The 17,828-nt window shown below is 39.7% G+C and overlaps 1 long non-coding RNA gene across 7 annotated transcripts in view; it reads left to right on the plus strand.

The window, feature by feature from the left end:
- LOC123638207 overlaps window positions 1-17,828 on the plus strand; it is a 60,893-nt gene that overhangs the window by 33,585 nt on the left and 9,480 nt on the right. For 5 of the 7 annotated variants that reach the window (XR_006735232.1, XR_006735228.1, XR_006735233.1 and 2 more), the window contains exons 4-5: window positions 10,225-10,355; window positions 10,445-10,554. This is a non-coding gene — a long non-coding RNA (uncharacterized LOC123638207). The remainder of the gene's footprint in view (window positions 1-10,224; window positions 10,356-10,444; window positions 10,555-17,828) is intronic. The other 2 variants (XR_006735231.1, XR_006735230.1) reach the window with 1 other exon arrangement.

Genomic DNA, 17,828 nt, shown 5'->3' on the forward strand with positions numbered 1-17,828 from the left:
CCATAGGTCAACAGAGAGGAGAATATGTAACTTGCAGAGAAATACTATTATGCTGGAGAACCATAAGATGTCTGTGTTTAAGTTACATATACGCATTTTGACTAGTAATCCGTAGTTGCTGTGCTACACTGATAAATGTAGTTGTTTATGTGTTATCAGCGAATAGGTACGTGGGAATAATGATTTTTAAAAAGATTTACCTTTATATTTGTGCCTCTGTACATCGGACCATTGTCCCCATATTTTCAGGGGGATAAAAGGCACAGCTGAAATAATGAGCTTCTCACTCTGGAGAGCTGTTTATTTTGTAATTATTATGGCTCAAAAGAGGCCTTTCCAAAATTTTACTGAAGGAGTATAGTATGAAAACTTGTTTTACTTAAAGGTTAGGTAGCATTTAAACTGGACAGATGTTTGCAGAGCCACAAGTCTGACCTTTTAAAAAATCTATGTCATGTCTATAGTCTTCACCACTCCACCCCTCAAGCTGAAAAAACTGGGGAAATGCCCATGTTCCTTGTTTATTATTCTTTCAATATAAGTATACCCTATCCTCTAGCCATCCTCAATTGAAACAAAATTTGTGTTTCTAGTGTTCATTTGGGAGTCGGTTGGTTAGGCTTGGAATGAGGTTTCTACATGGCCACTCCAGAAATGGCCGGGCTTGCCGGCTGATGCAGAGTCCTCAGTGACTAAATGCTCTGCTGGGCTAACAGTGCTGGTGCACAGACAGGGCCACCCTCCCATTCCCAGGTGGTAGGGATGGTGGTGGCCCATGGCCTTAGTAGTGGAAGAGAGAGGGCAATTAATTCCACTTTTCAGGTTGTTGGGTGAATTCGAGGTAAATTTTGCTGATTGTTTCTGGCACCCTCTTACCTCTGAACTTCTGGTGGCACATCCTGGATAACACCCCACCACCACCACCACCACCACCACGTTACTGGGGGCAGCTCCCTCTTCCATTCCCTTTGCATGCAGTATGTCCATATTCAGAATTGCCTACCCTGCTTTCTACCTCAGACCTTCAAATGCTTGTCCTTGGTTATGTGTTAACATGAAAATAATTGGGCTAAAAGATAGTATGATGCTATTATACCATTCCATTTCTGAATTAAATGATTTTCATGGGGAGAGCTCTAAGTAGATGCCTTCTCCTTAACCTTCCAAGTTCTCATTTCTCATACTTCCTTTCCTTTCACCGTTTCTATTATTTTTCACAATGTCTTTCCGGGTATCTTTTCTTCTGCAAAGAAAAATGGATATGCTTGGTGTTTTTTTCTTTGTTGAAATATTCATTGCACCACGGGATTGTTTTGATTAGTTAGTATGTTTATATTTTGATTATTCTAATTTGCTCTTCTGTTAATTTTTAAATTCTCTTTAGTGCCACAAGGTATTTAACTTTATAATTCGTATAAGAGAAAACTAGACTAGGAATTGTTGGTAGAGTTTTGAAGATATACACAACTAAAAATATGTAGAAAAAATTAGCCAGGCGTGGTGGCGCATGCCTGTAGTCCCAGCTACTCGGGAGGCTGAGGCTGGAGGATCCCTTGAGCCCAGGAGTTTGAGGTTGCTGTGAGCTAGGCTGACGCCACGGCACTCTAGCCCGGGCAACAGAGTGAGACTCCTTCTCAAAAAAAAAAAAAAAAAATATCTTAAGGTAGAGGTAGGGGACAGTTTGAGTTGTGGGGCCCAGTTCACCTGGAGCAAAAAGGATCATGATTCCTTTAGCCACATCTGTCATTGTAAAACCTGACACCAAGTTTCAGAAGAGCAGGTTGTTTAAAAATTGGAGACTAAAAGAAAAAATAAAAATAAAATAAAAGTTGGAGACTACATGAACAAATGAACAGCTTCAAGCCTAATGCACATATTAGACTGACTCCATCATTGATTCTTTGATCATAGACAGATCATTTAATCCTTCCATGTTTTTATTTTATAATCTTACTGTCATGAGAACATGATGGCCTCTTGCACAGATATATTCTCTGTATTGTTACTTAACCAGAAAGAGTCAGTAAACCTAGAGATAGCAGATTTCCTTAAAGATAGGTATAAGTCACCTTAAATAGGATAACTAGGAAAAAATGTACAACAGTTTAATATGCTGGTAATAAATTATAAAATACTGATTTAATGAATTCCTAAGTGATGATACATTTTAATTCATGTTCTGTTTCATCAGAACACGTGGTACAAAACAAAACAACCCAAAAGATCTTTCTGAATTATATTTGCTTATACAGATGCAGGAAAATTTAAGAAAATCAAATGCATGTTTCGATTAGAACCAAGTAGAGAGATACTGCCTTTCTCTATATTAACACCTTCATATTTAGAGTCAGGGTCTATGCATAACATAAAGACCACTTACAGAAACTGTTCTTTTTCAAGCAAATGAGGAACCATTTGCTGGCATTTGTTAAGACCATTAGCTCAGGTTTAAATCTGACAAAAATAAAGAACTCCCTAAATAGAAATGGAATCTACTGTCTCAGTCTCTTTTCCAAGATCCTAAGCCATGGAGTTGGCATAGCCTAAATTATTTTACATGCGCCTTTGGAAGGATTATTGCCTATATGAATTAAGAGAATTGTTAAATTCTTACACACTCCCTGCTATTTAAAGGCCCCACCAGGTTCTTCTAAAGTTCCTTGTGAACAAATACATTCCTGTAAATAGGAAGCAACATAGTTTTACTGTACTTCTCTGTACATGTTTATGTTTCTTTTTCTAGAAAGTCTGTTTTTGGAAGCTTTAAGTACTTTAACAACTACAACACATCCTTGTTGTCCTAAAGTCCTTCATATAATAGAGAAGCAATTTCTATGATTTTATTTTATGGAAATGAAAGTGCTACAGTAAGGGAAAAATATTCTTTGGATGAAGCACCAAATTATAAAAGGCCTTTTAAAACAAACTACAGGCATATCTTGGAGATACTGCAGGTTCAGTTCCAGGCCACCAAAATAAAGCAAATATCAAAATGAAGGGAGTCTCACACATTTTTTGGTTTCCCAATGCATATTGAAGTTATGTTTACACTATACTCTTCTGTTGTCTATTAAGTGTGCAATAGCATTATGTCTAAAAAAACAATGCAAATGCCTTAATTTTAAAAAACTTTATTGCTAAAAAGTACTAATGATCATCTGAACCTTCAGTTGAGTCATAGGTGGAGGGTCTTGCCTCGATGTTGATGGATGCTGAGTGACAGGGTGGTGGTCACTGAAGGTTGGAGTGGCTGTGGCCATTTCTTAATATAAGACAACAGTGAAGTTTGCCACATTGATTAAGTCCTCCTTTCATGAAAGACTTCTCCATAGCATGCAATGCTGTTTGATAGTTATTTTACCCACAGTAGAACTTCTTTCAAAATTAGAGTCAATCCTCCCAAGCCCTGCCACTCTGTGTTATCAACTGAGTTTATGTATGTGTTGTTTAAAATCCCTTGTTGTCCTTTCAACAGTGATCACAGCATCTTCACCAGGAGTAGATTCCATCTTAAGAAACCACTTTATCTGCTCATCCATAAGAAGCAACTCCCCATCTGTTAAAGTTTTATCATGAGATTGCAGCAATTCAATCACATCTGCAGGCTCCACTTCTAATTCTAGTTCTCTTGCTATTTCCACCATACCTGCAGTTACTTCTTCCACTGAATTCTTAACCCCCTGAAAGTCATCCATGAGGGTTGGAATCAGTTTCTTCCAAACTCCTGTTAATATTGATACTTTGACCTCCTCCCATGGATCATGAATGTTCTTAATGGCATCTAGAATGGTGAATCCTTTCCAGAATGTTTTAAATTTATTTTTCCCAGATGCATCAGAGTAATCACTGTATCTATGGCACTTATATCCTTACAAAATGTATTTCTTAAATAATAATGACTTGAAAGTCGAGATTACTCCTGGATCCATGGGCTGCAGAATGGATGTTGTGTTAGCAGGCGTGAAGACAACATTACTCTTCTTGTACATCTCCATCAGTGGTCTTGGGTGACCAGGTGTACTGTCAATGAGCAGTAATATTTGGAAAGGAATCTTTTTCTGAGTATAGGTCTCAACATTGGGCTTACAATATTCAGTAAACCATGCTGTAAACAGATGGGCTGTCATCTAAACTTTGTTTTTCCACTTACAGAGCACAGGCAGAGTAGGTTTAACATAATTTTTTTTCTTTTTTGAGACAGAGTCTCGCTTTGTTGCCCTGACTAGAGAGCAGTGGCATCATTGTAGCTTACAGCAACTTCAAAATCCTGGGCATGAGCCACCATGCCTGGCCAATTTAGCATAATTATTAAGGGCCCTAAGATTTTCAGAATGGTAAATGAGCATTGGCTTCAACTTAAAGTCACCAGGTGCATTAGCCCCTGGTAAGAGAGTCAGCCTGTCTTTGAAACTTTCTCTTCTCTAGCAATGAAAGTCCTAGGTGGCATCTCTAATAAAAGGCTATTTCATCTACATTGAAAATCTGTTGTGTAGCCAGCTTTATCGATGATCTTAGCTAGATCTTCTGGATAATTTGCTGCAGCTTCTACATTGGCATTTGCTGCTTTGCTTTCCCTTTTCTGTTATGGAGGTGGCTTCTTCCCTTAACTCTCATGAACCAACCTCTGCTGGCTTCAGACTTTTTTCTGTGGCTTTCTCACCTGTCTCAGCCTTTATAGAATAGAAGAGACGTAGGGCCTTGCTCTGGATTAGTCTTTGTCTCTGGTTGGATCTTCTACCCAACCATTCAAACTTTCTCCTTATCAGCAGTAAGGCTGTTTTGTTTGTTTGTTTGTTTGTTTGTTTGTTTTTTTGAGACAGAGCCTCACTCTGTTGTCCAGGCTGGAGTGCCATGGTGTCAGCCTAGCTCATAGCAACCTCAAACTCTTGGGCTCAAGCGATCCTTGCAGCCTCCCGAGTAGCCGGGATTACAGGCACACACCACCACGCCCAGCTAATTTCTGTTTTTAGTTGTCTGGCTTCCACCACATCCAGCTAATTTTTTCTATTTTCAGTTGTCTGGCTAATTTATTTTTATTTTTAGTAGAGACGGCTCTTGCTCAGGCTAGTCTCGAACTCCTGAGCTCAAGCAATCCTCCCTCATTGGCCTCCCAGTGTGCTAGGATTACAGGCGTGAGCCACCACACCCAGCCCAGTTTTCCTTTCTTATCATTCATGTGTTTACTTGAGTAGCACGCACTTTTGATTTCCTTCAAGAACATTTCCTTTGCATTCACAGCTTGCCTGTTTGGCACAAGAGGGGAGATTTTGGCCTGTATCTTGGCTTTGGACTTGCCTTCCTCACTAAGCTTAATCATTTCTATTTTTTGATTTAAAGTGAGAGACATGTGACTCTTTCACTTGAACACTTAGAGGGCATTGTAGGATTTTTAACTGGCCTAATTTCAGTATTGTTGTATCTTAGGGAACAGGGAGTATCAGGGAGAGGAAGAGAGATGGGGGAACAGCTGGTTGGTGAAGCAGTCAGAACACACACAACATTTACCCATTAAGTTTGCTGTCTTACATGAATGAAGTTCATGGCACCCCAAAACAATTACAATATTAACATCAAAGATCACAGATCACCATAACAGATAAAATAATAATGAAAAAGTTTGAAATATTTCAAGAGTTACCAATATGTGACACAGAGTCACAAAGTAAACACTTAGTGTATTTTTCACACATTTTTATGCAGGTACATTGAGATGATGCTTGGAGGGTGTTATAGAATGTTGTATACATACCATATTACATCTCTAAAAGATGAACATTTCTGTATTCCATAATACATCTGGCCCAAGAGTTTCACATAAGGGCTTAAGGGCCTTTACTTTAAATTGTAGCTGGTCATACACTTGCAAACTCTATGGCTGCATGACAACTAAATGCAATATTGATCTTGAACTGGATTCTATACTGGAGGGGGAAATGCTATAAAGGGCATGACTGAGTGCAACTGAAAAAATTAGAATGGTTCATTAAAGTATTATATTCATCTTCAGTAGGGATAAAGGGTCCTGATGTATGTAAGTTAACCTTAAATGGTTTGGAAAAAAATTGTGTGTGTATCTGTTGTGTTTATATAGAGAGAGTTCTTAAATGATGAACAAAAATGGGGTAGGCTGGGTGCAGTGGCTCACACCTATAATCCTAGCACTTTGTGAGGCAGAGGTGGGAGGATCACTTGAGGCCAAGTATTTGAGACCAGCCTGAGCAATACAGCAAAACCGCTTCTCTGCAAAAAGGAGAGAAAGAAAATAGGGTAAGATGTTAACAATAGGTAAATCCACGTTCTTTGTGTGTTCTCTGTGTTGGACTGTTCTTTTTTTTTTTTTTTTTTGCAACTTATCTGTAAGCTTGAAATTATTTCCAAATGAAAGACTTAAAAGATAAAATAAAATTAAAAGGCCTATATATTAGGAGAGAATTAAAAAAAAAAAAGAAACAAAAACAAAAAACACACTCTGTAGCCCAAACTCTGCCGACATAGGTGTTGATGTTAGCACACAAACAATAACATAAGCACATTATTAAAATTTTTATCTCCATTTGCAGATTTGACTATTAAATGGAAATTATGAAGTTGAAGTACATAAAATGTTATTAACTATATTAGTGAATAGTTTTTAAAGATTGTGTCTGCATTAGAATATCTGATCATAATTCTATATAAAAACATAGTGCCTTCTCTCAGGGGTTTTATATTTCCATCAGCCATAGCCTTGGTCAGTACCTGCAGCCTTTCCTGTCCAAAAAGAGTGATTCCAAGTCAACAAACACTTTCTGGCATGATGTCTTTGTCAGCTCGGGCTGCTATAACAGAATATCATAGACTGAATATTTAATGAAAGTAAATTACTGGAGGCTGGAAGTTCAAGGTCAAGGCACCTAGAGATCTCAGTGCCCTGGTGAGGGCCCATATCCTGGTTCATAGATTGCACCTTCTGAGTCCTCACATGGCAGAGGAGACAAAGGAACTATCTCGGTGCCTCATTTATAAAGGCACTAATCCCATTCATGAGGGCTCCACCCTTATGATCTAATCACAAAAGGCCCTACCTCCCAATACCATCACCTTGGGGGGTTAGGATTTCAATATATGAATTTGGGATTGGCAGGGGACAGAAACATTCAGACCATAGCACATGGTAATGGGAAGAACTGTAGCAGAGTTGGTCTTGACTTTGTTCTTGTACAATCTCTGCTGTGACTTTGGATGAGGCACTTAACATCTTGGAACTCATCAACCACACTGTCTGCATTACAGAATTGTTGGGGGACTTACATGAAAATGTTCTGGAAAATTAAAATGTGTTATATAATGTTGTTATTGAAAAATTAGGAATAACAGTGAGCCCAAAAGGTTTTGCTTATACTGTTCAAAGGATATTTGGTAGTTGGCATTATTTTTATAACACATAGTTCCTGGATTCTCAGCATGTATTATCATTTCATGGCTAAGCATCATAAGTAAATATCTGTTACATTATCTTCTCCATGAAGGAAAGTGTCTATGAACTATTAGTATCATAGTTTATATATCAGTTATGTGACTTTTTACAGTTACAAGGGGCAAAAAGGCACCTGGGACCCTTGATATGTCTGTTGGTCACCTTTGCTTCAGTCATAAATTATGCTGCAACCACAAAGCATTACCTTTCACTTCCATCATCTTCTGGCTTCAGTTGACAGTGGGGCTCTTCCTGTTCCATGTGTCTTCTTCATCCCAGGCCCCAGGCTGAAGAGCAGCCCCCATCTGGGACATGCCATAGTCCTGGCAGAGAGAAGAGCCAAAGCAGGATCCTGGGGTAGCTCTTAAAGCTTCTGTTCCGATATGGCCGGTGTTGTATCTGCTCATGTTTCGTTGGCTAGAGAAAGTCACATGTCCAAGCAGTGGGGGAGCGGCCTGTGAATACACTATCCTACTTGGTGGGAACTGCAAGTCACATGGCAAGGGCAGCACTGTATGATTCTGTACAGGAAAGACAGAAAATAATTAGGCACAAGAGTACAATCTGCTGGCTTATGTTTATTTTAATATTCATCTAAAGGTACATATTGTTAATTTCAATTAAAATAAGCAACAATTTAGAGGAAAGCATTTACTATCAAATGAGAGCTTTGAGCTTAATGACTTCTAGGGTCCCCAGAGCTTTAATATTCTGCAATTCATATTTAGAATATCTGGAAGATGATACCATCTCATATAATTGGGGCTCCTTTCCTAAAAGTTTCGTGGGGTTTTTGTTGTACAAAAAAGTAAATAGGGATTTCTCTCGACAGTTTCTGTTTTGGTGTGCTGTATTAATGTTGTAAAAGAGCTGCCCTCCTGAAGAAGAAGGCCAGAGTAGCCCAGCCACTGCCACATTAGCACCACTGACACCACCAAGTTGGAGGACTTGGGAAGTATTGAGAGACACTGTCACAGGCGGATATTGACACATAAAAGTGACCCCCAGTGTTGGAAGCCACTTGAAGTCCAAGTGAATCCTTGGCTTTGGACAAAAAAGAATTCAGGAGTGAGCTGATAGTATAACATGAAAGCGAGTTTTATTTAGAAAATATAGAAAAATCTCCACAGACAGAAGAGGCTAGTTCTCCCTGCAGATGAGAACTGGCTCCATGGTTCCTTTTCCCCCTGTATTTAAGCAGCAGGTTAATTATAGGCTAACCAAGGAAAAGAATATTCATGTCATTTCTCAGAAAGGGGAATGAGGGTTTTCCTGGAATTAGGGTGATGCCTCCTTTTAACTCAATATAGTCAAACAAGAAGTTTCATGGTGTCAGATGCATGATGGGAGTGGGAGGTTTCCTTAGAAACGTTTATGGTAATGAGATGTATGATGAAGCTGCAAGGTCAAGAGGTGGTCAGTTTCTCCACCGTCCTCTTTCTGTGCAGTTGGAACTTGTCCTGCCTCCATCTTGTTTTGATCAGGGTCATTGGAAAACTCTGTTTTGAGACTTCCGGACTCAGTTAAACCATGTCTGCACAATTAAGCAATGCCCAAGGCAATGCCCAAAGCAATGCCTGAATCAGTGCCAGAAGCAGTGCCCAAAGCAGTGCCTGCCAGTTCCCTGGCTCAACATGGGTCACTCATTTACCTGGCCTTTGCTGTCTTAGTGCCACTCACAGGTGTGTCACTGGGGCAAAAAATAGTTGTGATAATGAAGAATTGGTAAGAAATTTTATAATTTTAAAATTTAAAATTTTGCAATTTTACTGAACTTTTGTGTTTTTGCCCCCCTTTCAGTTGTAAGAGACTGTGTATCTGTGGGTGTCTTTTCTGATGTAATAATTGCAAAATTGTGTGTGTGTGGTGTTCATAGTGTTTAGAAAATATATAATTAAAGACAGGGAATTTTAGAGCTGGAATGGCCTTGTTTTACAGCTACATTAATCACAGTCCAGTAGGTTGAGAGCTTTGGCCATGATGCACGGTTGTAGACACTGGTTTGACATTCAAACCTCTGTCTCCATTCTCCTAATCCAGATTTTCTATACTTCAATGAGATCCACCTTTCCAAAATTTTAGTTATGTCTCTTAAACTCCTTCTAAAGTAGTCACATAGATTCCCAAATAGGCATATATATGTAAAGATATTTTTGCATCTTTTACTTCTTTGTATAAATTCTAATGTGATACTAATTCCTAATTAGTGCTTAAATTTTTCTTAGTTTAATGTAAAATAAAGTAGCATGTTATTTAAATAGAATATGAAATTTTTTTAAAGTGCTATTCCCTTCCTATAAAACAAAATTTTTGCTTTATATTTAATTTACCTAATTGGGGTACTTGTATTCTACAGGGAATTTATAAACAGTACAGTTTTAAATTTAATATGCTAGATTAAATATACAAAAATTGATTCAAAGAGTATATACAGTAAAGATGTCTATTTTCCAAGTATTATTTGGAATAATATAAATTATATTCAATAAAAAGGAATCATATAAGTCATTAGGCCAATTTTGAAGATTCATAGGATAAATAGCACAGTGCCGTGTAAATGAAGCATTTATCAAGTAAGTATTATCAGTCTATTATATGTGAACTTCATTTCACATAGCACAAATGATTTACTGACAAATATAATACTTAACACAGTAGTATTTATATTATATATTTATAATTTTCCTCTACGCTCTAGGTTGCCGGTAAAAATTTTTGAAGAGACTCTTTAATGGAAATTCATTTTATTCTTGTTTTCTTTTTCATAGGGTGTTCATAAGAATGGAAGCAGTGTTTCCTTGCTAGATTCCTTATTGCTATATCTCATGAACCTATGTAATCTTGGGGAAAAGCCTGTATTTCATGATGACAAACCTGTCACCAGTATAGCAACAACAGTGTGAGGACAAAAACAAATAAAAACATAGAAGCATTCAAATTTATATTCAACAAGGAAGTCATTTTAATCAGCAATTTCTGCTGCCTTAGTTTTCCAAGATGAACCGATACACAACCATGAGGCAGCTGGGGGACGGCACCTATGGGAGTGTGCTTATGGGCAAGAACAACGAATCCGGGGAGCTGGTGGCCATCAAAAGGTACCGTGTGAGCACTGCAAAGTTTACCTTTGAAAACTCTGATCTTTGTTTTCCTTTGCTTGCTTAAGAACATATACAGGCACAGAGAGAGGTCTAGTTTAGGCACTGTGATAGTTTGGCTAATGAGGAATGACATTCTGGAAAAAAAAACATTGCCAGAAAGGAATTCTGCTGATTCCCATGTATATTACTTTAATTTTCTGGCTTGTCCAGCTACATTGATAAAGCAGAATATGTGAGTGCTGAAACTTTTATGCACAGTACTTTTAGACTGAAGCTAAAGGTAATCTTTGGAATGTTTTTCAAATTTAAAGTGGAGTACAAAGTACAGCTTATTATTTCTTTAAAACAATAGGCCTCAAAATCATATGGTATTCATAATGTCAAATGAGTTCTGAAAGGCATATGGTATTTTCTAGAGCTTACCAATTAAATAGAAATAATTATTGTTAATTTAATTATCTCTTTTTAACCCACTGTATTTATCTTTTGCTACATAACAAAATACCCCAAAGCTTAGTGATTTAAAATAAGAGCAAACATTTATTAATTCACGGGGTTTCTGTGGGTCAGGAACTCAGGAGTGCTTAGCTGGGTGGTCCTGGCTTGGGACCTCTCATGAGGTACATTCATCTGAACACCTGGCTGGAGCTGGGGGATCCACTTTCAAGGTGCCTCCATCTACTCGTTTGCCAGGGCTGCTGTAACAAAGTGCCACAGATGGTGGCTTAAACAACACACATTTGTTTCCTTACAATTCTGGAGGCAGAAAGTCTGAGATCAAGGTGTTGGCAGGGTTGGTTTCTTCTAAGACTGCTCTCCTTGGCTGGCAGGTGGTCGCCTCGTCTCTCTGTCTTCACATGATCTTCCCTCTGTGCGTGTCTATATCCAAATTTCCTTTAATGAGAATACCAGTTGCATCAGATTAGGACCCACCCAAAAGACTTCATTTAACCTTAATTACTTCTTTAAAGACTCTATCTTCAAATACAGTCACACTCTGAGGGACTGGGGGTTAGGATTTCAACATATAAATTTTGAGGTGACACAATTCAGCCCACAATAGGCTGCTATAACAAAAAACCGCAGACTGGGGGGTAAGTAACAAACGTATTTTCTCACCATTCTGGAGCCTAGAAGTGTAAAATCAAGGTGTTGGCAGGGGTGGTTCCTCCTGAAGGCCATGAGGGGAGGACTTACTCCAGGCCCCTCTCCCTGGCTTACAGATGCCGTCTTCTCCCTGTCTCTCTGCATCATCATCTCTCTATGCCTGTCTCTGTGTCCGAATTTCTCTTTTCTATAAGGACACCAGTCGTCCTGGATTAGGGTCTGCCCTAATGACCTCAGTTTAACTTGATTACCTCTGTAAAGAGCCTGTCTCCAAATACAGTCCCACACTAAGGTACTGGGGGTTAGGACTTCAACATATAAATGTTTGAGGGACACATAACACTCACTCACATGGTTGGCAAGCTTGTGTCGGCTATTGGCAAGAGGCCTCAGCTCCTCTTCACACGGGCCTCTCCAGGGGTTGCTTGAGCACCCTCCTGCCATGGCAGTTGCCTTCCACCAGAGCGAGTCTTGCAGGCTGATGACCACATCAACCAAAGTATGACAACCTAAAATTTAAGTACTTTAACAAATGTTTTTAAACATCATGATCTTCTAAAACATTACATGCACAAGGAAATACTTTTATAAAATATTTTTGAATAGCAGTTATTAATCAAATATGCACATGTACAATAACTGAGAATTTTATTGAATGAGCTTATTAAAATGCAATACCCATTCATGACTTAATGAATTTAAAAAATTCTTGGCTTTTTAAAAAACTCAAGATTAAGGGGGAACAATCCAACTATTTAGCACACAGGAATAAAAAGAAACTTTCCTAGCCTGAGAAAACCTGTATAATTCGCCATCTTGACATGAAATATCAGAAATACTGCCAGTCCAGTTGGTTTTAAGCCTAGAATGCCTGCTGTCAACCTGCTGACAGGGACTGCACCAGAGATGCTACCTCCTGCAATCAGACAAAGACCACAGAAATGAGGTATAATTAGACAAAAGGTGAAAGAGCCCTTATTTGTAGATTAAATGATTGTGTAAATTCACACAAAGAAATCATTTATTATACACAAATACATTCATATACAAAAATATTTTAAAAGGCCTGGGAAGATACACGTAAAATTCATGCTAGCTGTGGTTTCAGGGAAGTAGGTAGGAGAATGAGAAGGAGGTTGGGTCTTGTGGTGTCAGGAAGGTTATTACTGTTCAGTTTTATGTGACAAAATGTTTGTTATTCCTTCTGAGTGGCAAAAATGTGTGTGTTTTGTCTTTCAATTTCATAAAATTTGGAATTGGGCTGCATCTGCACAGACCTAGGTAAAGTCTTGGGAGCAGTGAGGGGTGAAACACCATAAGAAAACAAAGAGATTGAGGGCTGAGAAGAGGCCAAAAGTATATAATTGAGGAATGCTTTCTGTGAATATTTATGAAAGAAATATTTAAAGCCTAACCAAAAGTGACTTAAATAGGGATTTATTTATCTCACATAATAAAAAGTTTTGGCACAACTGTACCATTGCATTATACACTTTTTTTTTTTTTTTAGACAGAGTCTCACTCTGTCTCCCAGTATAGAGTGCAGTGGCATCATCATAGCTCACTGTAACCTCAACTCTTGGACCCGAGCCATCCCCCTGCCTCACCCTCTGAAGTGGCTGGGACTTCAGACATGCGCCACCATGCCCAGCTAATTTTTTCTATTTTCAGTAGAGAAAGGGTCTTGCTCTTGCTCAGGCTGGTCTCGAACTCCTGACTTCAAGCGATCCACCTGTCTCAGCCTCCCAGAGTGCTAGGATTACAGACACGAGCCACTGCACCTGGATGAATTATATACTTTAAGTGAGTGAATTGTATAGCATGTGAATTATATCTCAATTAAGCTATTATTATTACTTTTTTAAAGTCCTGAGACTTTTTAAAAGTAGCCCAGGGCTACTACCTTGTCTCAACGATGTTATCACAGACCTAGGCTCTTCTATCTTCAAAAAATAGCTGCTGCAGCTCCAGGCATTGAGTATGAATTCCAAGCAAGAAGAAATAGGAAGAGTTGAGTGAGGCCAGTTAGTTACTGTACTTTTAATTAGGGAAGTGAAAGTTTTTCCACACCCTTATCCAGAAGACTTCTGGTTACTTCTCATTGGCCAGAAGTGTGTAACATGGCACATAGGGAGGCTGGGAAACTGAGTGCTTAGCTGGGCTTTTTGTATCACTGTATAAAAGCTGACTCTGTTAATAAAGAGGAAGAGAAGAAGGTCTTTTGGATAGTCAACTCACAGTGTCTGCAAAATTAAGTATCCACTGTGTGCCAGACAGTGTTGTTATTTTTTTTCTTTTTGAGACAGGGTCTTGCTCTGTTGCCCAGGTTAGAGTGCAGTGGCATCATCATAGCTCACTGCAATCTCAAACTCCTGGGCTCAAGCCATCCTCCTGCTTCAGCCTCCAAGTAGCACTAACCACACTTGGCTAATATTTTTAATTTTTTGTAGAAACAGGGTCTTGCTATATTGCCCAGACTAGTCTCAAACTCCTGGCCGGACATGATCCTCCCACCTTGGCCTCCCAAAGTGATAGGATTACAGGTCTGAGCTACCATGCCCAGCCTCAGCGTTCTAACTTAAGCAAGGATAGAGCAAAAATGAATGATTGAGAAGAGGAGGAGTCCCATAGAAGAAAATTTAAATATTCATTCAGCACAAAATTGTTAAGCTCCTACTGTACTTAGTGCTTGGGACAAAATGGAGATGAGATAGATGCATTACAAGATAGTGAAGAAGACCAACAAATTAGACAAGTTACAACATAAAGTATGCTGAGTTCCGTGGTAGGGGACTATTGGGTTCTGTGGGAACACAGAGATAGGAAAGGTCTGGATTCCTTGGAGAAGTGTCATGAAAGGCTTCCCAAGAGAGTGAGACCTCAAGAAGGAGAGAAAATTATTAAGAAAAAAATTAGGAGGAAGCACAGCAGGTGGTAAGAATAGTAAGTGTAAAGGCCTGGAGGCAAGGGAGAGCCTGTGAAGGCTTGACTGGGGCTGAGTAACAGAAGAAGCATGAGGGGCTGGCATAGGTCATGAGTAGGGCAGAGAAATCGTGAGGCTAAAGCGATGAAGTCATGAAGCCCAGTTAAGGAGTTTGTGTATCTTGAGGACTGGAAGTCGTGAAGGATTTTAAAAAGAAGATGTGATCAAATTTTGGGGACTATCTCATTAGCAAAAGAGTGGAAACTACCTAACATGTACAATGAACACTGTTTGGGTGATGGGCACACTATTGCCCTGACTTAAGCATTATATAAAAACTATCCATGTAACATAAACATTTTTACCCCCTTAATATTTTGAAATTAAAAAAAAAAAAAAAAGCAGAAGTTTTAAAAAAAAAAACGTGAAAACTTGATTGAAGAGGTCAAGATTGGACACAAGGTGGCCAGTTAGGAGGTCAGTGCAGTCATCTTGGTAGACGTGGTGGTGGCCTGATATAGGAGAATAGCATTGGGGATGGACATAACTGGACACATTCAGGGGACATTTAGGAGGCAGGCTCTGTAGGAACTGGTGACGGGGTGTCGGGGGAAGGAGTCAAAGAGGGGAAGAGTCCAGGCTAACTCCTGGGATTCTGACTTACACGAGTAGAGGTGGTGCCGTTCATCATGACAGGGAGGGGAAATCATAGGCTTATGGGTAAATCTGAGTTCAGTTTTGGGCATAATGATTTAAGATGACTATAAGCAATTGAATAGTTGCATTTAAAGCACAAATTAGAGGTCTAGGCTGATGCTTTTGGAATTGTTAGTCTACAGATGGTAATTGAGCACTGAGAAACCCCAGCATGTAAAGGATGGGCCCTGGCACAGAGTCTTACAAAGAAGACTGAGAAGGAGCCACCAGAGAATGCAGGAGAGTGTAGAAAATATCCAAACCCAAGGAAAAGATCTAAAGAAGGGAAAGTGCTCAACTGGAAGATGAGCGATAGTTAATGACTAAAAAGCTCTGGATTAGTTAGGAATGCATCTTGCTGCCAGTAACAAATAGCTAAATTAATAGCAAGTAACAGAACTGAAGACTTCAGTAAGTAGGAGTTTATTTTTTTGACATATCAGGAAATCTGGAATTTGATGATTCCAGAGCTCTTTTGTGGCTCAACAGTGCACCCAAGGAATCCAGACCTTTCCTATCTTCATACTGAATGGTTAGCATTTTTTTGTCCTCAAATGTGTCACCTAATGGCCACATTATGGCTATTTCACCTTTAGGCATTACATCCATGTTCAAGGTGGGAGGAGGAGAGAATAATACCAGCAACCTCTTCTCTCATTTTTTATCAGGTAGTGATCTTTCTTTCCCAGGAGCCCCCAAGGACTTCCCCCTCACATCTTGTTGGCTGTCCCTGGCCACATGGTCTCCCTTACTTCCCCAGGAGGCCAAGAAAGTGAGTATATTCACTCTTCCAGCTTCTGTACCAGGAGGAAAAAGGAAAGGGGCTGGAAATGGCCGTCTGGTATCCAAATGATACCATCTGCTATGGTGCTCCATGGGGCACCTGACATGACTGGGGGCTGTGGTGAGTGTCATTCCAGTGGAACAGGAGAAGAAATAGGCCAGAGTGCGGTAGGGCAAGGAACAGCAGGAAGCGCAGTGGTGGAGGCATTGAGCCTGGAAGAGTTGTGAAGAATGCGTACTGAGTTACCAAGAAAGTCACAAAAGGATTGCCAAGTATCAATAAAAGTCCACCTTCAATTATCTTTGATTACATGGGATGAATATGAAAGTGGAGCTACTGGGAACATTTACATGACTTTTCTTCCCATCTTTACCCATTTATATGGAAAGCAGCCTGGAGGAAGGCAAGGCAGGAGTGGTGGGATGCTGGGAGAGGGGGACATTCAGAATATGTGTGTGCTCTTGAGAGGGGAGTGGTGAAGGGCTGACTAGGGGCCCAGGCTGGCTGGGGAGGTAAGGTAAGCCGAGCCACCAGCAACTGTAGGAGTAGCCGAGAGTTGAATGAGAGGGCGTGTAAAGCAGTTTCCAGGGTGAAGCTGGTGAAAGGATAGGAGGTTACGGTCAGAGTCTGAGGTTGTAATGGTTGAGGTCTTGGAGAGCAGAACCATTCCTCACGATGAGGTGTTTATGAGTGACTGTGGCAGGGCAGAGGAGTTAAGGACCTGTGAAGCCTGGCTACTGGCAGGATTGTCAATGTGAATATTCACTATAGCCATCACTCCTTAGGGTTCTGGACAAAGATAGAATTTTAGGATAGTTTTTGGTCTTATGTTGCCTACGAGAGTCATGCAGGAAGGCTTTGCCATTTCTCTTAAGCCTGGTACAATGGAATAAACTTTACCTGAAAGTTACAGTTATTAGACCCCTTATTATCCATTCTTATTCCTATTGGTTACCAGAACAACTCACATCCCATAATATCCAATCTTCTTATGCTTGGTGGTATAAAATTTTAGGCACTTCCAATTTAGGCCATAAATATTCTAATACTTTGGATAACACTTGAAATCCATCCATCCCTTTTCCCAAAAATTAAAAACAAATTCCATATTGAATACGCTTTGTGTAACAGATAAAGAAGAGCTGCCTATCTTTAATCTTCAAAGTGGGCAGTAAGCATGTCTCCTTAAAGGAAAATTGATTATTTGGAAGAAGGTATTTTCAGTCTAACAATCTTTTCAACAGAAGAACCAGGAGTTAGGTATTGCGGGGGTGGTGTCTGTTAGAATTAGATGTGCTCTGTTAAGAATGATGTTGAGGAGAGAGCAGAGGCTGAGCGCTAGCCCAGTATGGAGCTGGCCTGGAGGAACAAGGGTGCCGTATGGCAGTGGGTAGAGGATGGAGAGGGTGATATATTTGCCAGTGTGAACCTGGGGAAGAAAGTTAGTGCTTAATTTAGTAGGCAAAGCTTCTGAGCAGTCTAGCACTCCAGTCAGAACTGGCTGGGATGTGTTAGAGGGTGAGCGGTTAGAAGCTGGGAGAACACTATAAAGAAGAAAATGAAAGGCCCCTTTTGAAAATTTCCTTTGGGGAGTTTGAATTTAGGTCACTGGAAAGAAACCTTGTCTTATCTGCTACCATTTTTCAAAAAAGCTATAACCTACAATTCATGCTAGAGGAAGGTGGTAAGAGTCCCTCACCTCATTCAGCGAGCAAATATTTGTTAAGGCCTCTTCCCTTTAAGGACTTGAGAGACAATTCC

This window comes from Lemur catta, chromosome 5, assembly GCF_020740605.2.
Source record: "Lemur catta isolate mLemCat1 chromosome 5, mLemCat1.pri, whole genome shotgun sequence".
NCBI lineage: Eukaryota > Metazoa > Chordata > Mammalia > Primates > Lemuridae > Lemur > Lemur catta.